The sequence below is a fragment of the Talpa occidentalis genome, unplaced genomic scaffold, assembly GCF_014898055.3.
Source record: "Talpa occidentalis isolate TD23 unplaced genomic scaffold, MPIMG_talOcc4v2.1 talOcc4.10, whole genome shotgun sequence".
Classification (NCBI taxonomy): domain Eukaryota; kingdom Metazoa; phylum Chordata; class Mammalia; order Eulipotyphla; family Talpidae; genus Talpa; species Talpa occidentalis.
This window is the reverse complement of record NW_023600993.1, coordinates 16,886,833-16,908,970: the sequence shown is the minus strand read 5'-3', so window position 1 is coordinate 16,908,970 and position 22,138 is coordinate 16,886,833. Positions and strand designations below refer to the sequence as shown.

Below are 22,138 nucleotides of genomic sequence, written 5' to 3'. Positions count from 1 at the left end.
GGTTGAGCGCTGGGTTGCGAAGCTGCCCGCGGCCTCTGCAGCGCCGGTTCGATCCCTGGCTGCTCCCCGGCCACCTGAGGTGGGTCCCACATGGCGCGCAGACCTCTCCTGCCACCCGCTGCTCCCCTCAGCAGTGTACTTCGGTCCTTCTGCCTGCTCTGCTCCCCGCTCTGGCTCTGGTGAATTCTCTCACCCTCCCGCGCTTCTGACTGTACCCAGTGCATGTATAAACAAAACAAACAAACAAACAAACAAATAAATAAATAAAACATGCCTCTATAAAAAAAAATGCTTATCTAGAAAGTTTATCTTGAAAAGGGCTGTATATATCATTGGAAGCAAGGCACTTGAACTAGCTGGAAGCAAAGCATTTGGTTAAAGATCACATGGAAATGTTCAACACAGTAGGTGTTACTTGGTATGAGTTTGGAATCTTAAAAAAGTTATTTAGGTCAGTATTTGAAAACATTTTAAAGCATCCTATGGAAATACAGACGTATGGAAGAAGAAAATAAATCTATGCTTTTATTACCTGTGAAACATAGAAGAAACCACTTCTGACTTGAAATTTTAAAAGATTTTTGGAATATTAGATGTTAGATTTCAGCGACAATCCTTTGGTATTTTGGCTTCTTGCCCTGTTGTATGGACTGATGTGACCTGTATACAAACAGAAACTGTTGTGGCGCTGGAGCTAAGCAGAGCAATAGCTGTTCCTGGCTGTCATCTCTGGGAGAGTAAACAGTCTGATTTCAGGACAGATACGTTTCTCATGTTTAGAAAGTTATTATTTCCTACACTAATGTGAGATAAGCAGCATCATACTTTCCCTATTTCCTTTCCTCCTCTAACTGTAAAGAATATAGAGGAAGTAGAATTCAAAGAGATTCTTCTGTCTCGACCCAAGATGGCATAAAACTTACAGTCTTGAGTTCCTTGGGTTGTTCATTCTACAAACATGTACTGAGTTTAGAATGGATTAGAAATGGGAGAATCACTAAAACAGATGAGAATAATATGGATAGTTTGACACTGAGGCAGAGAGAAGCGAAGTGTTTCTAGAACTTGGAAACATGCAGCCTTTGCTATGAGAGGAGAGACTAATCATGCCTTTAAAAGAAACTTGGTCCCTCTTGCAGGTGCATTAGGGCATTATGTTGTCAGTTTCCACTGTAATATGTGGATTCAGATTTTGAGTGAAGTCTCAATTTTTTATTTTAACCTTGTGAATACTTTCATCTCCCTATGACCCTGGGGAAACTCCAGCTGAAGCCAGAATCAGCATCTCTTGATCCATGACATCAGGTTGGGAGGCCAAATGAATATTATGTCAGGTACCAGAGTTAAAATAAGACATTCATATTCTTCTGAAGGAAATTATGGCTCGTGCTAGGAAGTTGAGGTAAACGGTCACCACGTGGCATTATACACAGTGACAGAGAAAGTATGAAATCTGAAGACAGCCTAATAAAGAATGCAACAACTCATTTTTGAAGAGGGAAAAGCATAATCCAATAGGTGACATTTCTGGGTATTGATAGATTGAAAGGTGAATGGGAATTTTCCAGGTAGCAAGAAGCAGAAGGGGAATAGAGTTGCTGAAATTATGCCATTATGTGAGAGAAGTATGCACACAGGCATAAAAACTTTTCCATTTTCATAACCTTTGGCTCTGTTAGACCTTGAAATGTGAGTAAGAGACCTCTTTGGTTCTCATTTTATTTTATGCAATTCTGTAAGTTGATATATGTTTGGTGCCAAATGGAGTTTGTGCTCAAAATTTCCTAATCCATTAATCTTCAGGTGTTTTTCACATTTTCCATTTGAGTGACTACAGTAGACCCTCTGACCTCTCAAAAGATCGGTATGCCATAGACATGACAGCAGCAGGCTCCCTGAATGCCCTGAATGGTGTGTATTTATAGAAAAGATAGTCACTTAGAGTAATTACTCAGGGAAATTAGGAGGAAAGTATGGATTGAATGCTTGTCATTTGTTAGTTTAGAATAAGACCAAGTATAATCTATGGATAATGGATAGAGATGACTTTTTAAAGTAAAACCTTTTGCCCTAGTGATGGAAACCTGTGACACAAGGGACTGTTTGTGTGCTGAATCACTCAAATTGTGGCTCAATGCCCAAAACTCAATATTTATTGTTCAGTGTCCTATAAAGCATGTTCTTTTCGAGACTCAGCTTGTTCTGCCCTTATTGAATTTTACTTGATTTGCTCTTCCTTTTAGGTCTGATTTGAGTTTCCTACTCTTTTCAGCACCCTTTTGTTTCTGCTTCAAATAAGAGCTTGCTTCATAGCCCAGTTTTATTTCCCTGTGGATTTCCCCTGGTAGGCATATCTGTTGTAGAAATCCTTGCAGACAGACTTGTGGCCTCTGTCACATATAGTAACTACAGCTCTGAAAGCTGACTGCTTCTACAACCCTATATAACTCTTACTATTTGCTTGACAGTGTTCTAAATGCTTTGCATGAATTAACTTCATGAAACTTCCTTTTCATACAAACTAAGGAAGCAAGAATTATAATCATCTCCATAGTGTAGATAAAGAAAGGAAGCACAGAGCTCAGGGAGTTAGCGGGCAGTAGAGCTCGAGTTTCATCCTGGGTGGCGAACCACTGTACTTACACATGTCTTTAAAAGTCGGGAACTTTATATGAGTTTGCACTCTTATTGCTATATCCTCCATGGGAGGTGGGTAATTTAATCTTAGTTAACATATGACAAAACTAAGGTTCATCAAGTTTATCTAACTGGACCAAGGACTTGCAACTTAACTGGCTGAGAGGTGTTACAATTCTTAGTGTGTCTAATGGCAAATGCCTTGTTCTCAATCACTCTGTAGAGCATTGTTTGAAAAAAAATCTACATATCTGTGACCAAGCTCACAGATCCCAGCTCTCCCCCATCCCAATCCCCTCTCCCCAGTGATCTTATCTTGTACCATGTTTTAAAAATAGTATCTGTCCTCTGAGGTATCCCAGCTCTGATGTCTTTCTTGAGTTTCACATTCATGTATCCAGGGTGTGAGCAAATGTTTTCTATAAGGACCCAGCTAGTAAATATTTTAACGTTTGGAGGTCAGGGGCTATGTATCCAGCAGTGTGAACAACTTGAGGGCAGGAACTGGATAGTATTCATCAAGCATCCCTGGCACCTGGGATAATATCTGGCAAATACATTCTCAGATTTGTTAGGTGAATTTATTAAATTCATGGATATAACAGATTATTCCTTAAAAAAATAAGGCTGAAATGTTATAGAAACTTTTTCTTGACATACTCAAGGCACATGAACTGCTTTGTGCAAGAGGAGAAGTTTTTCTCAAAATTCAGGTATCTCTGGGGCTCCCCTGGTGGCGCAGCGGTTGAGCGCTGGGCTTCGAGGCTGCCCTCAGCCTCTGTAGCGCCGGTTTGTTCCCCGGCCGCCGGAGAGGGTCCCACAAAAAAAAAAATTCTGGTATCTCTGACAAAAATTGGTTCCCTCTCCTCTAAATATTATACTTTGGAAAAAAAATTACATAAAAATGCAAGTGGCCATTATCACTGTTGCTTTGGATTTTGATATGCCTAACCAATTAATATAGTATTTGGAAGCAAGCAAACCTGGGATCAAATAGTAATATTGCCCCTTAGTATTTTTAAGACATTATTTATGTCATTTAAGCTCTTGTAGTCTCAGTTATAAAATATGATGTAAAAGTTTTATTTACATCCTCTGTAAAAGATGCATTATGTTGTAAATCATATAAAAGGTAAGATTACTGTGAATGTTAAATGTGTTAAAATAATGTAGTATCACATACTCATATTACTAGTTGCTCAATTAATGGTAAGTCTTGTTTCTCTCTTGTTTAATTAGTAGTATTAGCCATCATCTAGGTACAAGAAATTATAAATACTGTACCAAAATAGTGGCACAAACCATGAAGCTCCCATTCAAGTGGTTACTTTGAATAGAGTATCTAACTTCAGGGTAGTCAATATTGATTCATACCAAAGTCAGGTTTCCAGTACTCTCTTGAACAGATGCCAGCTCCAAATATCAATAAAAGGCACTTACTGCATCAGATGCTAAGCTAACAACTTGGGCAAATTAAGAGGGAGCCTCTGCTTTGAGGAGCATATTATCTAGTTAACAAAACAACATAGCCATCGGGACAAAAAGTACTATAAATTCTTCTTTAGTTCAGTTGAAAAAAATATAGTGGCCTAGCATTTCAGAGGACAGAATTATCCCATCTAGTAATTGGCTCATCAACGGTTCCCTTCCTTCTGTTATTATCCCCAGCCTAACAAACTATCCATTCATTTCTTACATTAAATGGTATCCTGAGGAATATACTTCTCCTCTATATTCCCAATGCCAGTTGAATGCTGGTATATATCTCATGTTAAATACAATAGAGTAAATGAATAGATGGATGAGCAATTATTGCTCAGCACAGAACATGGAAGTGATACAGAAGTGAAATTATATTGATGAACTCTCTTCTTCCCTTTTCATTACGTATTTAATTTCATTATCGACATTAATTTGTGGAAAAATAAAAATAAGCACATCAGCATCATGCTAGTCACAACATAAAACCCAAGGGGATATTGATAAAACTTGAGGTCAGTTACCTCACCAAAACATACCGGAAGTGTAACAGTGATAGTAGTTAAAATAGATATCTTGCTAGAGCCATAGAGTCTTACTCGTTCCAAAGTTTCATATTGGAAGCAATATGATTTCTTTTAGGCACTAATCATAAAGACGAATTCTGTACAACTGAATACTGCTACTGCTCAAATTTTAATATATAAAAGAAACACCTGGAGATCTTGTTAAAAGGCCTAGTCTCATTATGGAGATCTAGAGTGGCATCCAGTATTCTCACAAGCTCCCAGAGACATTAATCCTTTTGGTTCCTGGACCACATTTTGACACAAAGGGTTATGTCTTCATCCCATTGTTTCTCTTCAAGATTTCACTTCTAGTTACTTTTGCGTCCCCACACTCACCTCTACTGATCTCAGAACCAACCTGGCAGATGTTTGTGTACCTGTGGCAACATTTTTATTTCCAATGAAATCTTTCAGTCTGTGGAGCTTTCTTTTTATTTGGAAAGCTCTGCAGAATGAATGCCTCCCTCAGGGGTTTCTGCATTTGAGAACGGCTTTTGTGCCCTCCCAACTGATATTATATGTACACAGGGCTTGACGACATCAATATCCTAATTACTCATTACAGATCATAATCCTCATGGGAATGATGAGGGATGCTTGAAATCAATAGGGAGCCTCAGAATTGTTATCAGACTCCACACAGCCAACCTAGCCATAAAGAGGTCAAATAAAATCCTGTAATAATTTCATATCACAGCAACAATGTTTGTTACATAAAAAATTGAATGTGTTATAAAGAGAAGGTTGGCAAGTCAGTCTGAGTCTATGTATATATCATGAAATTTTCTTACAACTTTTTTTATAATTAGCTAAACAAATTTATCTCCTAAATTTTCCACCAGTCAGAATATATTTAAAATACATATTTATGTATTTAAAATACTAGCAATTTCGAAAAATTCACTTGCATTGTTAATCAAAATAAATCCCATGTTGCATGTTTTCCAGTTTTATTCCAACATTTCACTTGTTTTTTTCCCTACTGTTGTAGAATATACTGTGTCATTATTTTGAACATTTTGTCATTTGACAATGTGTTGATATTTTTTAGGAAATAATTCTAATGCACAATGTCAAGCATTTTTTTTTAGTGCTTGAAATAGCAACATAAAGTACTAAAATGAAAAGCCATTTAACCATTACCTAAAGAGAAATAGTAGGTTTTCAGAGAATTACATGGAAAGTATGCTTTGAAGAGGGTAAATATAGGTTTTTGTGGGTCGCATAGGTTATTGTATTATCTGACAACAAGGTATCTTTCCCAAATAAGAATTCTGACAAAGAATCTGTTGCATTTGTTGCCAGATTTAGCTAGAAAGACAATTAGCTTCAGAAAAGAATCCAAAACTTTAGCTTCTTTCCAACCCAAAAGATCTCAGATAACTAAATGCCATAAAGGAAGACAAAATGTTATAAAAATTGCCAGGTCAAACTTTGAACTTTAGTTTAAGGAAACTGGAAAGGAAAAGGAGACATGAATATACGCTAGTCTTTTTTTCTTTTTTTCTCAGGCATTGCTAGGTCTGATCCTGGAAATGTTTAAGGATAGTCCTACATCAGAAATGAGAGATGTATAAAGAAAAATAGGAAAACCCATACTACATGATGTTTCTTCTAATTTATCATGCCAAACCATGGTTAAATATGCTTGAAATCCAGTAGATATATGGACATTCTAATCTAACCTCATCCTCTTTACATGAGAAAATACAGGGGAAAATTCAGAAACAAACAATCTGTACACAACCCAAATACAATGACAGACAGAATGTGTCATTCATCCAGGCAAGCAGTTGGCCTTGAAATGCCCAATCAAGAGAGGTGGATCTCATTTCAGTTTGGCAGACTATAAGAATAAGTGTGTAAGAGTCCTGACTGTGAACAGGTATCACACAGACAGGCATCAAATAGAGGGTCCAGGAGAAGACTCTAGTGACTGGGCAATACAGAGGGGGTAGCTATTGAGGCTCTGGGCTATGATAATTTATGATTGTAGGAACTCATTTATGAGAAGACAGCTAAGACTTCAAGGCAAACTGTTATTCACAGGGTAGTAGCTTTTAAATCTTTTACTGCTGTTTCAAATGAAACATTCAGAACCACAATATATAAGTTAGATGACAACAGGGCTGCTTTGGTTATAGTCATCACAGTCTCTACTCCTTCTCCCTGTGGAGTAGCAATGCCTAAAGTAATTTCTCAGCATTCCAAGGGGCCTGCTGAGCAAGAATAGGAAGCACTGGTTTAAAGGAGGATAGGGCAGGCTGAGGAGGTCAAAGGAGTATTAGCAGAAAGAGGAACTGACCAATGTACTGTACCGAATATCCCTTTATATTGAGCCAGATGATACATTTTAACCCCAACTGAGTGATATGATTGGACCTAGATCTGGGAGTATAGGGACCTACAGAGAGGTGCTAAGGAACTTGAATGTGGGGAGCAAGGGCAAATGATGAGACATCACCAGCCTCTTTTCATTTTTCCCATTTCCATAAAAGAAATGTCCCTGATATGAACAAACTCATTTGTCTTTTGGACCCTACATCCTCGCACATTTTCAAGAATTTTATCCTAATGTTCTTCTTCTTGGCATCACCAATGTCTTTCCCTATACAGGACCACTTTCTATTTTACAAATACACACTCTAGAGAAGTAATTCTTAAAAGTGTGGTTCCTGGATCACTTGTTAGAAATACAATTCACATTCCACCCACACCTATTGAAATAGAAGCTTTGACTCCAACTTTTTTTTCAATGTGTGTACATGTTTCCGTATTCATTTATTTTCTTGGTCCATATTTTGACTACCACTTACTAGTGTGTGAACTCAGGCAATTTACATAATATCATTTTGCCTCAGTTTTATTACCGATGAAATATATGTATACAGAGGATATGATAATGCCTACCTCCTAGAATTGTTTTGGATTAGCTTGTTTACCACTTAGTTTTGTTCTTATAGAGTATTAGCCATAATATTTTTTTGAACATCTGCTATATGCCAGAGGTTAGTGAGGAACGAGATAATAGTCTTGGAGAAATAGTCACTCACAGTGCTTTAAAGCTGATGGTGATTGTCGGGTGATTCTCATTATGGATCACCTATAGGCTGTGAAGACATTTACACTTTCTTTCTAGCACAGGGTGCTTAGAGGTGATTAACATGCGTATACTACCGCCACTCCCTCGATCAATAATATACTGTATTTAGGATGTTGTGGTATGTAGAACAATGACCCTAATTCTTCACTCTTCCTAGATCCACATCCTGTGTCATGTAACTGTGTAGTGCTCCCCCCCTGTGAAATTGGGCTTGATCATGTGACTGGATTTTTCAATTTTGATGTAAGTAAGAACTGTTTGTGTGAGAGGTCTTAACCTCTTTTACTCCTGTGCTGTGGCAAGACAACATTCCTAATTGTGGTAGGTAAAATGGTCCCCCCTAAATGTCCACAGCCTAATCTTTGGAACCCATGGATATATTATGATGTAAATGGTTTTGCAAATGTAATCAAGATTGCACACCTTTATGCGGGCAATTACCCTGGATTACTGGGGAAAGGGGCAGAAGCAACGCAATCGTAGCGCAATAGCAAGAACTTTCTATGGCTGGGGTTAGAAGACAGGTAGAAAGGGAAGTCAGAGATTCCAAGCATGAGGAGGAGCCAACATACTGCTACTGGCTCTGAGATATCGAGCCACCTGCAGGGACAGGAGAAGAGCCTATAGGGGTCACAACCAGCAAGGAAATGGGACCTCAGTTCTCAACCATAAAGATAAAGATTCTGCCAACAACCTGAATGAGCTTCAAAATGGACTTTTCCCAGTTTTAGAAAATATAAGTGCTTCTGTGACCAATGGTTTGATTTCAGCATTGTGTAATTTGCAGCAAAAAAAGCAGCCAAGACAACTCATACTTTGACCTATAGAATCATTACAAAACACATTTTCGTTATTTTAAAACACAAAATTGGTGTAATTTGCTAAGGCTAGAGACTAGTATCTGGACAAAAGTACAGAGCGGGATTATCTACTCTTCCCAGCAGAGGGCAGTCTGGAGGAGTTGACAGGTGGTCAACCCTGCAGTGGCTGGACTGCCTAACTTGATCCACCACAGTGTTCCTAGCCAACTACTCCACATGCCCCAGAGTAATACACACTTGTTGCATGCGACCGATATTCTGTAGTTGGTTGTTAAGAAATGCTGTTGTGACAATGGGTACCTGATATGCAGACCAAGGGGCAACTAGTTGGATGTTACACTTTGTTCATAAAATGTTCTCTAAGAATGGTGAATGAGAAGAAGCTGTTTAATTAGTTATGAGGTTGACTCATCGAATAAGATTCTAAGGTGGTTCTGACAGAAGTACTCTGTTGAAAGAGATGGAGGAGGTGAATTGCTTATCTGTTTTATTGATTATATATTTATGAGAAGTCTTTACATTCAAGGGGAAATGAAAGTTACTAGAACTTCACTTGCTTTCTTTGTTTTTTGTTCTTTAATGTGTGATCTAGTCAGTCCAAATGATGTTCACATTTTGGAAAGTTTGAATTCATAAAAAAGAAACAAAAAGCATCAGCCACACTGTTTGTTTACCAAACTAATAAGTAAATAGCAGCCAAAAAAAAAAAAAAAATCCAGATGGAGCAGTTTAATACTTAGGCTGAAATGAGAGAGAAACTCCACAGAGTTAAATAAAGCGTAAAATGGATATTTCCATTAAGGCTATCTTAATTGAAGCAGCTATATTTTTTAAATAAAATTAATGTAATTCTGGCTTAATTTAGTTTTGTTTTATCAAGTCAGCAAAGTTAATTCTATGTCAATAAAAGAGAATCTCAAGCTGTGCAAATCATTTTACACTCTATGTGAATTTCTGGAGGAAATACTGCAAACATATTTAAATTGCACCGCAGGAACTGTGAATACATTTAATTTTACATAAAAAGTGCCATTTGTGTTTCTTTGCGAATAAAACAAATCCAAACAAAACAAACCATTCCATAATTCAATGTTTGGGACGCAGTGGGTTATCAATTGAAGAAATTCCCTCCCAGGCCAAAACCAAATGCCACCTTACATGTTGTTCTCCAAATCAATATCCCACTCAGCACTGCTGGGGTTTGTGTTTGCCTGTTTTCTCTCTAGAAGCTTAAGGTAAGTATCCACACTGTTTTATGAATGAAGGAGATTTGGTTCCCGATCAGGCGATAGCATAGAAGTTTTGTGCACAACTCAAGGTGTTGGTTTGGAGCCCCTGAGTAGTGTTATCTAGTCTTTGAGTTGAAGGCTCTTACTGTGAGTTTGTCCCTGTGGGTAAATAATAACTGTTTATAGAAGCCATGAAAGAGAACTAAATAAACCTCTTATGTGATCTGGATACAGCTCAACTTTACCTCTCCAGTAGCTTCTAAAAAGAAGGAAAAGCAATGAAATTTTATTCATGTGCTCCAAGAAAATGAAATGAAAGCCAGTAATTTCCTTTACAGATGGTCTTAATTGATGAAAATTTATCCTGGATGTATATGTAAGAGGAGATGGTGTGACATGAGATTTGAAGTGTGCTTAGACTGTCCATGGTGATCCCATTTTCCCTTCTTTTGAAAAGGGTAAGAATTGACCTAAGTGTTTCCAGGAAAGGTAATTTCATTTTTTTTTAACATTGAAAATAGATTTGGTATAAAAATACCAGTTCTTTTACCAGGATGGTTCTGGCACCTTGACAGAAAAATCTATGCAAGTGAGTGTGTATGTGTGTGTGTGTTCCTAAGTACAGAACACACTGAAGAATTCATAAATGTGACTAATCCTTTAGAACATATGTTACCTGACATGAGAAAGAAAGAAGTCATTCAAATGCTGCTTCCCTTGGTGTTTCTGTGTGTGGTGTCTGTCCCTACAGCTGCAGAGATCCTGTCATCTGATACAATCTTTCTGAATATTTTAAAGTAATTTCCTCCTAAAATACATGATTTATTTACTTCAAATGAGGATTAGATGATATGTTTTTGACATTATATTTGCATTTTGAGTTTATTATTCATTCAGTGCATTCATTAGGCATTTATTAAGGCATTGCTATGTCTAACATCTGATATCTGGAGCAGACCATTTCTCAAACTCACCCACCCTCCTTTATTTCAACATCATTTTCAGTAATAATGACATAATGAAACAAATAAGTATTTACATATATATGTAAATAAAGTTTTCACTTAGAAAACAAAAACATTACAACTTGCAGTTTACATTCTGTCTCACTGCTTTAAATTTTAAACTCTCAAGTCATGTGACTGCACGGTGCGATAGAATTGAATGAACCCCAGTACTATTTCTTTGTCTTCAGAATCACTCTGTTATTGTTGTTAATTTCAAATCTAATGTTTAAATGAGGAATCTTAGTAGCACAGGGATTGGAGATGTAAGCTGTGCCTGAAGTATGTTTAGACGATTCCTTACTCTTAAAATGAGCACATAGTGGGAGTCCATATATGTTGGAGGTAGACTATAATTACCATGTAGAATACAAAATTTATTAAAATATAATAATAAAAATGTGCTAACTTGAAACATTCACTCATGTATATTTGCACCTATCATCACTAATTACTATTTAAGCTTATACATATATATTTCCATTTTTGCCTCTCTCCCTAACCCCTCTGTCACCTCTTCCTTCCTTCCTTTCCAACCCTCTTATCTTGTTAAATCTTAATACTAACTGCAATAGATTTGAAAAGCTAAAATTACGAAAAAAATTAGGGGGAATGAAGTATTTTGCTGACATTGCTTAAAATTGCTAGAGTGTGGTAATAACAAAAACAATCTTTTCCCCCTTTTTAATGTGACAAAACATAAAATTTATCACTTTTATCATTTAAAAATGCACAGTTCAGAGGCATTAAGTACATACACATTGTTGTATAACTATTAACATTATCCATCTGTAGAACATTTTCATCATCCCAAACTGAAGCTCTATATTCATTAAATATTAATTCCATATCCTTACTGCCCCACAGCCTCTGGCAGCCACCATTCTACTTTCTATTCTGTGAGTTCAATTATTCTGGGTACCTCATATAAGTGGAATCACGCAATGTTTTTCCTTTTGTGTCTGGCTTATTACGCTTAGCACATGTCTTCAAGTTAATCCATATTGCATATGCATGCATCAGAATTTCCTTTCTTTTAAAAGACTGACTAATATTTGGTTGTGTGGATTTATCACATTTTGTTTATCTGTTCTTCCACCAATGGCTATTTGGGTTGTTTCCACCTTTGGGTTATTGTGAAAAATGCTATACAAACATTGAGATTCAGATATGTTTGAGTTGGTAAGCAGACCATTTTTTAGCTCACTTTATTATTCCTTTTATTATCTATCTCCCCAATGCTCCTCTCATCTTTGCCTACTGTGGGGCAACCCCATAGTTGGTTGCCCACCTTATCGAGGCATTATTATGTAGGTGAAAAAGGACTAATGTAGTAGATAGGAAATTCAATATTTTCAATAACTCTATGAATGTGTTATGATGGATGTTACTGTTAAGGTTATTTCCTCACTGTTAGAATGTGGTTGAAGAATTGCATCTACTATCTATACTGGCTATGACTCTACTAGTGCAGGCAACAATAACATTAGTGGAATCCACCTCTGTTTTTATTTTTATTTTTTATTTTTTTTTATTTTAACATTTATCAATCCACCTCTGTTTTTAGAGGAATTTCCCCTTTAAGCATCCCTTGTATTCTTCCTAATAATGCTGGGAGGTAGGTTTTTGGGTCATGCTCATCCTGTAAGTATGGTGACCCTTTCCTTTGTCTGTTCTTACCTTTCAGGCTCTAGAATACTATGCACTCATAGTATGTCCACAATAAATATTTGTTAAATGAATGAATTTTTCAGATGATGCAAATAGAATTCAGAGAAATTGAATTCATTATACTGAAAACTTTACCTAGTAAATAGTAGCTTCTCTGGAATCCAGTCCTCCAATTACAATTTTTATGCATTTTTGACTATCCCATTTTTGCCTATTGTATATACACCTGTAGGAGAAAACAATTTATTGGTGATATGCTATGCTGAGAAATTTCACATTCATTATCTCAGTAATCTTTCCAATAACCTCAAGTACATAGGAATCTTCTAGTTTTATAGATGAGGAAGCTGAATTCAGAGAGTTCGAAGTGATTTGTCCAAATATGTAAGTGATACAGCTGGGAGTTAGGTCCCCAGGTTCCAACATTGAAGAGCGGTCCTATAAATAAATGATCAGAATCTGCAGCTTGAATAAAAGTTATTTGAACTTATCCTTAGAAAAATTGCAGGATAACTTTATCAAAGTTTTGGAAACAGAGGAATAGACACAGGACAGATGAAAGGAATAGGTTTGCCTGTTCAGAGGAGGTGCTCAGGAATGACAGAAAAGGAGACTGGAACTGAGCCACAAGTAGAGAGCTGACACAGTAGGTACTGAGAGATGAAGGAAAAAAAAATACTTCAAGGCCAACTTGTAATTGTTGCTTGGTTCAGCTGTCTGTTACTCAGGTTTTCAGAATAAGGCATTCAATTACATGAATTCATGGAGTTGTAATTGGTCTCCAGCAAGCTGAATCATACAAGAATAATAAAAGAATGACTCATAAGTCATTTTACAGTAGGGAATTTGCTTCACTTGAGACCTAGAGGAAGCTTCTAGGTGGTTGGTGTACCATGAAGGTTGTGGTAGAGGGTTACCAGCTTCAATACTGGAAGTTATTGTAGCTCAGGAAATAAAATAAAGCAAACAATTTCCTTCAAGCAGAATCAAGAAAGCTGATGAATGCTATTCAGAACTCTAGAGCACTCTATCTAAAGACTTAAGACCAGTCATTTCAAAATATCTATGGCTGCTACTGGACAAGCACTAAATCATTACTATTATGCTCCACTCTCTTTTATAATATTGGGGAAGATATTCCCATTCGAACATTATTTTCTGGTGTTAGACAGAAAATTTATTAACATTTATTGTTACAAAGTCACTTCAGAGTATTGGGATACGCATCAAGAGACCCATGTTTACACATCACTTTAGTCAATTAGTAGTGGACTTGAATAGAACATTTTCATAAATTGGGCTAGATTTACTCACTTTTATACTGAAGAGTTAGCGTTAATGATAATGAAAATCCTGCTTATGTTGAATGGATTATATTTTAAACATTTTATTTTGCTAGTGGTATATATTTTAAAGTTGGGTTTCCTACAATCGATCTCTATTAGTTTTAGACTGCCCAAAATCTATCTATTCACCTTGCCAGTTGGCTAAGTTGGAATTGTGAGGAGGCCTAGGAGGATTGCTTATATAGGTTTTTGATAAGTCTTTGATTATGGAATGAATTTTTGTGTTCTTTCTCCCTCTGAATTCATATGTTCAACCTCATCCCCGATGTGATGGTATTGGGAAGTGAGATTTTCTAGGCAGTGAGAATGTGGAACCCTCATGAATGATATTAGTGCCCTTATAAAAGAAATTCAAAGAACTTTCTTGCCCTTCACCTTGTGAGAACACAGAGAGAAGATAGCCATGTATGAACCAGACACCAAATGTGCAAACACCTTGATCTTGGGCTTCCCAGCCTTGAAGACTGTGAAAAAGAGATGTTTATTGTTTAAGCCACCTAGCAGTCTGAACAGACTAAGATAGTCCTCTCATTTTCAACCATTCACCTACCTCTTCCTTTTTGCTCCCTTATTGGTGGTTCAACTAATGGAGAAGTTCTGAGTCTGGCATCTGTATATGGACAACTCTTAGGTGTCCGTATTCATCTGCAGCAGATGTCACACCTCCCTTGCTACCCATTTTCCCCATACTGGTGGGCATCTCTCCTTTGCTCTTTTTTTCCTGTTTTTATTATTCTTGATAGTTAGGTTTTTTGAAAAGTGTTTCTGTCATTTTAATGGGTTTTTAAGAAGTAATAGAAATCAACATATGTACTCAATTCACCAGGTTTAACCAGAGAAATCACCTCTCACATTTGATTAAAGGAATGAAAGGAAAAGTGTTGATGAAAGTTATTTTGGCAACTATAAGTGATTAATGGAGTGGAATAGGTCAGGAATCAGGGACACGGAGTCAAAGAAGGCAGTTTCCTTAAGTGTAATGTGAGGGAGTAAAGAAGGGGCTTCCTGATGAGAATAGCTTGAATCACAAAAGTTGTATTTGGAAGCAGATGACAGTAGGGTTTAATAACTTTTAAGGTGCTGAATAACCATGGTCAAAGGGGAGAGAAATTGAAGTAAACTCCATGATTTAGAGCTGGCTGAGTGCTGTTGATTGGAGCTGGGGAGACTGTTAGTGTTAAAATGAAGTCAGGCTTATATGAATTATTGAAAAGTTTAACTCTAAAAGAAAAAAACACTAGGACAGAAATGAAAGCCATAAGAATTCAAAGAAGAATTTTATTTTTATTTTGAGGCAGGTGATCTCTGACCTGAGCATACAACCAGTGACTAGATAGAAGATTGTGTGGAAATAAGTAGATATTTGGTAGAAGGTGTCCTTGTGAGAAAACCCGAAACTCTTCCCAAAATGTGTGCTTTGGTGCCATGAAGACTGATTTGCTCACAGGATACTCTGAATTTGATGGTTGCATGCTAAGAATAATGGTCTTGACTCAAGAGCTATTGCAAACATCTGGAATCATTTCACTTCTTCCTGACTGGTCAACCTTTGGGTTTTCCAACAATTATCTTCTGCTATTAAAACAATTATCTTCACTAGCTAATTAGGTGTTTATTATTACTTTGTATCATCTAACATATAGCTTTCACATGAGCTCTGCTTTTCTACATAGGTTTTTGATGGGAAACTTACTGCTTTTCCTTATTGCTTAATGAATCCAAGTTCAGGATTCTGAGAAGTATATGACTTTTAGCAACTCCTTGTACACATCGGTTGTTGTAATGTTATAAGCTCCATCTAACAGTGTGCTAAATTCCTCTCTCCTACCTTATGAGTCATTGACTGCTCTTGCTATAACCACTAGCCTGAAGACATACCACATGTATATATTTAATATTTTGTTTTGTGTCTAGACATTTTATTCTTATCTCACACCACACTTTATCCTTTTACAAATCACTTGAAAACATCCTTATAAAATTATAGCATTTTTGATGTGGTTACAATAATTTTCTGGCTGCTTCCAACTTCTGCGATTAATCTTTTGTCCTTTTCCTGATCCCTGTGAAAGAATATCATTTTCTTGACGTCAACATATTCTAACTTTAGAGGTGAATTTTTTTTTCTATTTCATGGCTGGGTCTCAAATGTTTCCAAGGGAACAAGGTGTTTTTGGTAGTGTCATTCTTATTATTTTAGGATTCTTCACACTTTGCAGATCTTGTTCTGTCAGCTGCTGCAGTGTGGATATTCACAAGGGCAATATATAGGCAGGGTCATAAAATTGGCATAAAATTAAAAAATTATAACTTCTGAGGTAAAATTTAAAGATACTTGGTATAAATAAATAGGAAGTTATTTATTGTGTTACTCAAGAATAAAGAAATATTATTAATCCTAGAGAGAAAAAAATTGGATTCCAAATATTGCTTAACAAAAGGTGTTTATGGTGCTGATGAGCAAAATATCTACAGTTTTTGATGGAGTGGTACGGAAGAACAGAAATGAAAACTCATCTCAGCCAAGAAACTGATTAAAGACAATTAATAAATAAAATACAAGAGTGTGTGTGTTGTGATTTGAACTTGAATAGATTGTTAATACAGATAGGAGACAAAGGAAGTAGCTGAGTCAGGGTACAATAAAATGGGATGAAATAGCTAGCATATCGATTCATATACTATTACTGTTCTCATTTTCTTGGAAATTTTAAGAAGTGGATTTGCTTTTATTGATAGGTAATTACAGCTGGAGAATATTGAACTCTACACTGTTTACATAAGGGATAGAAAAGAGAGGTTTATTATTTTCTGAGTTTAAGGAAGACTAAGAATGGCATGGTTGGAGAGCAAACCAAGAAATTTCCAGAAACTATTTTAAATGTCTGTAATTAAAGAATTTCAAAGTAAGGTTAAATAACCAGATTGTCAGGATTCATTACCTCCCAATTTTTCTATCAAAGAAAAAAAGTCTTGAATTATATATTCCTGAATTGACATATGTGGAGAAGTGATACCTATGAAGAAAAGTGTTATAAGAATATAAGTCTTTTCAATTCCATTAAGATCTGGAACAAGACAAGGATGTCTACTCTCACCACTGCTTTTCAATATAATACTGGAAGTCCTAGCCAGAGCAATAAGACAAGAGAAAGACATCCAAGGAATCCAAATAGGAAAAGAAGAAGTCAAACTATCACTATTTGCAGATGATATGATAATATACATAGAGAACCCCAAAATCTCCACAGAAAAACTAATTCAACTCATCAATCAATTCAGTAAAGTGGCAGGATACAAAATCAACACGCAAAAGTCAGTAGCCTTCCTATACACAAACAATAAATCTGAAGAAGAAGAAATCAAAAAAACCACCCCTTTTATTATCGAAACAAAAAAAATGAAATATTTGGGAATAAATCTAACAAAAGAGGTAAAGGACCTATACAAAGAAAACTATAAAACACTGTTAAAAGAAATAGAAGAAGACACAAAGAAATGGAAAGACATCCCCTGCTCATGGATTGGAAGAATAAACATTATTAAAATGGCCATCCTACCAAAAGCAATATACAGATTCAATGCTATTCCAATCAAAATCTCAATGGCATTCTTCAAAGAAATAGAACAATTATTGATGAAATTCATATGGAATCACCAAAAACCCCGAATAGCCAAAGCTCTACTGAAAAAAAAAGAAGGAAATGGAGGCATCACACTCCCAGACTTCAAACTATACTACAAAGCCATAATCATCAAAACTGCATGGTATTGGAACAAGAACAGACATACAGACCAATGGAATCGAATAGAAAATCCAGAAATAAACCCACAGATTTATGGTCAACTAATCTTTGACAAAGGAGCAAAGACTATGCATTGGAGCAAAGAAAGTTTGTTCAATAAATGGTGCTGGGAAAACTGGGTCGCTACATGCAAAAGAATGAAGCTTGACCACTACCTCACACCATACACAAAAATCAACTCAAAATGGATTAAAGAACTAGACATAAGACCTGAAACCATAAAATACATAGAAGGACATATAGGCGAAACACTACGGGATTTGCACATCAAAGACATCTTTACAGACACATCACCCAAAGCAGTGATAGTGAAGACAAAGATAAACAGCTGGGACTACATCAAATTAAAGAGCTTCTGCACAGCAAAAGAGACAATAACAAAAACAAAGAGAAACCCCACCAACTGGGAGAACATTTTTGCACCCAACACTAATGATAAAGGACTGATCACAAAAATCTGCAAAGAGCTGATGAGACTCAGCAACAACAAAGAAAATAATCCAGTCAAAAAATGGGCAGAAGAGCTAAAAAGAAACTTCTCTGAAGAGGAAATGCAAATGGCCAACAGGCATATGAAAAAATGTTCAACATCACTTGTAATCAGGGAAATGCAAATCAAAACTACCATGAGATACCATCTCACACCAGTGAGAATGGCACATATTAAAAAAACTAGCAACAACAAATGTTGGCGAGGGTGTGGAGAAAAAGGAACTCTTCTGCACTGTTGGTGGGAGTGCAAACTGGTCCAACCACTATGGAGAGCTGTGTGGAGATTTCTGGACCTACTAAACATAGAGCTTCCATATGATCCAGCAATTCCACTCCTAGGTATTTACCCAAAGGACACAGAAACATCAATTCCAAAGAGCACCTGCACTCCTATGTTTATAGCAGCACTGTTTACAATAGCTAAGCTTTGGAAACAACCCAAATGCCCAAAAATAGATGACTGGATCAAGAAGATGTGGTACATATATACCATGGAATATTACTCAGCATTCAAAAAAGATAAACACATGCAATTTGCAGCAACATGGATGGCACTGGAAGGGATCATGCTCAGCGAAATAAGCCAAAAAGAAAAAGAAAAATATCGGATGGTCTCACTCATAGCAGGAATCTAGAAAACTTAAATAAGGGACCAGGAAAATGAATATAAGAAAGTGAAAATCAAAATCAACAAAAAACTATGAACCAGAGACACTTTTTGGGGGGTGGGGGGCGGAAGGGGAAGGATTGGGGTCAGAATGGGGCATTTGCAATTGTATGGAGGAATATAAAAATAAAATTTAATATTAAAAAAAATAAAATAAAATGAATTTTCAAATAAAAAAAAAAAAACTGGATCCAAAAAAAAAAAATATAAGTCTTTTTTTCCTCTTTATGTTAATCTATAGACACATAAAATAGCAGATTTTAGGTGGCCATGAGGGAAAGTGAGTAATTACCTTAGGTTAATATATCATAGCCAGGGGCAGCTCTAGTCACTTTGCCCATCCTCACCTTGGAAAAAATAATTAGCAATTTTCAATAAGTTCTTTGACATATTGAAAAGAAATTTTCTGACTCCTTTGCATCATTTTAAAATCATCCAGATACCTGAGTAATCAGGCTTGTGTTTGTAGCTCTTAAATGTTACACTAGATGGGAAAGATGCTCTTAAAATGGTGTGGGATTTAAACACGAAATGGTAGCATTTCCCCATCTACATTTCTGATCATAAATAATTAGAGTTTTTAAACAAAGATTTTTAATCAGAAATTTGAAAGAAATCTCAATTGTTGGTTGCAGTTAGGACCCAGTAGTGTTTATTGCTTTCCTCTTAATTTTGAGAGTGACTGTGTTCTCACAAAGTCTTTGGGTCATCTGATTGTTGTGAGGTTCATTTCCATAAAGAAACTTGCCAATTAATATATAGGTACCAAAGAAAGAACTGGAGGAATAAATTTATTTTTTTTTGCCTGATAATAAAAGGCCTCTGTTCAAGGATTGCCAGAGGAAAGTAAGTATCCCAAAAAAAGATGTAATAAAAGTAGGTATAAATATCTACCTATGTGACAAAGGTAGGGGTAAATATTTTCTATAGGTCTATCCTTTGAATACTTGGCTATGGCACTGCCATAGTACAATTATATAGGTTTGTGAGTCTATATGAGTGTGTGCTTAAAGTTATGAAATAAATGAGCAAAATGGGCTTCATTATATCCTAACAAGGAAAAGAAATAACAATGTATAATCCTTTCAAATGAAAAATTACTTCAATAAGTAAAAGAAAAGCAATATGCAAAAATTAAGCTTGACATACTACACAGGAACAGTAACATAACTGATGACACATTGAAATTGAGAATGTCACAGGTCTTAGTTAAATTTTAGTAGTTAGTATAAGCCATTTAACACAATCAGTTATGGCCAGCTTTTTATGTTAAGGCTATACATTTCATTTCCTAAGTGGGTCAGGGTCTACTTTGCAAACAGTTTTGTAGCATGGCTTGATACTCTAGCCAAAAGTGAGTTCTGGCCAATGAAGATGTGAGCGTCCTTATACAAGTGACTCAATGTACTTGCCCTGCTGATGGACATGAACACAAATGAAGATGTGAAGTGTAGGTAATGACCTTGCTATGGGTTTAAGAGTATAAAATCTGGTCTTTGGATAGTGGTACAGTTGAAGTCCCATTGTAATCTCTATATCATCTTGTCAAGAAATTACTTTCCACACAGTATCTATAACTTGTGGCAGAAGTAAAAAGTGTTAATCCATTCTGTAAGTGATGCCACTTGCTTATCCAACTAGTCTTTTCTCACCAACTGTCAACTGGAGTCAAAATTCTCCATTTAACTCTATCTCTCATCAACTCAGGTTCACTAAAACCTTCTAAGGATTGAGAACTCTAGAAGCTTCTTGTATATTCGGTATAAGCATGCAGCAGAGATGTTCCACAGCTTTATGGTGAAGGTTCTATATATTTTTTAAAAATGAGAGGTAGAAAAACAACCAATTATTAAAAACATAGCTTACATGTTTGATTTCTTGTGCTTCTCCCTACAACCCTACAAAATAAATGGACAATTGTTATTGACATTATTTGCCTTGATAAAGAAATGAAGATTTAGAGATCCACCAAAATTAGTAAAAACTGGAAGCAAGAACTTTAAAGCCTCTTTCTTCTTTCATGCTCTCCCTATAAACTATCTTACCCAAATCAGCTTGCCTGGGAAACTTCTCTGTGACTTTAAGCCTACCAGCTCCACTGATAGGAAAGTGTAATCACTTTAAGAGTGGAGAATGGGTACAGAAACTGTTGCCCATAAACTCCTATTAGGGATCATGCAGGGCTGAAAAGGTGAGGGCTGCAATTACACCTCGGCAGGAATGGTAGCATTTTCAAGTGTTAATTACCTCAGTGTTCCTGAGGCCCTGAGTTATTGCTTGGCACAACTGCAGCTGTAGAGTGTAGAAAATAATGCTGCCATAAATTTAAGAGTATAAGGTCCAGCTTTGGATAGTGATACAGATAAAAATCCCACTGCAATCTGTACATTGTATAGGTCACTAAGAAATTACTTTTACATGGTATAATTTTCTGTCTGTCTGTTAACAGCAGCAGAAAAACATCTAAGATAAATTTCTTAGGTTCCCAACAGGGAGGTGAGTAGGGCACCTGAGAAGGTCATGGAAAGAAGGTATATGTATATACATTTATGGTAAATAAATGCCTAGCAAATAAATAAGGCTAATAATGTAAGCAAAGGCAGGAAGTTCTCAGAATCTTGGCATCCATTTGGATATGTCCCAGCATTTTTTTAATATCCATTTTTTGAGGTAATTTACATTTACTACACTGTGTGGGATTCAGAGGCATGGACAGCACCTATTCAGATGCGAGTCACTACGCTACACCCACCACTGAGGCACACACAGTTCTCCACTGTAGTCCATCATGCCTCTCCCACCTTAGTTTCCCTTTTCCCTCTCTCTGTCTTGTAGTCCGGTAGCCTCACTCCTACCATCAGACTTCTAGGGCTTGTTACTGGTTTATTTTGTTTTGCTTCTCTATACCACATGTGAGAATATGACACCATCTGGTATTTGTCTTATTCCTGACATATTTCAATTCATATTTCTGCTCCTATTCCTTGCATGTTCTTGCAAATAGCAAGAGTTTATCTTTTTTTTTTTATATAGCTGAGTAGAATTCCATTGTTTGTATGTACCACATCTTCCTAATTTACTTATCTTTCCTTGAGCACTTAGGTTGTTTCTATTAATTTGGCAATTACAAATAGTGCTGCAAGTATAGATGTTTCTCAAAATATTAAAAATAGGTCTACCATATAAGCCAACAATTGCACTCCTCTTAGGTGGCTGCCTGAAGAATGCAAAACACTGACCTGAAGGGATATATGTCCCATCATTTTAAATAAAAAAAATTGCTGGCTCCTTTGTGTGTGACAATACCAGCTGGG

General features: G+C 36.3%; 1 protein-coding gene across 3 annotated transcripts in view; it reads left to right on the top strand.

The window, feature by feature from the left end:
* ZNF385D (zinc finger protein 385D) overlaps positions 1-22,138 on the top strand; it is an 860,299-nt gene that overhangs the window by 75,378 nt on the left and 762,783 nt on the right. The window contains exon 1 of one of the 3 annotated variants that reach the window (XM_054691922.1): positions 10,225-10,296. The exons of the other annotated variants lie outside the window; for them this stretch is intronic. The gene's annotated coding sequence lies outside the window, so the exon portion shown is untranslated. Of the gene's footprint in view, positions 1-10,224; positions 10,297-22,138 lie in introns of those variants that run through there. 3 annotated transcript variants of the gene reach the window in all.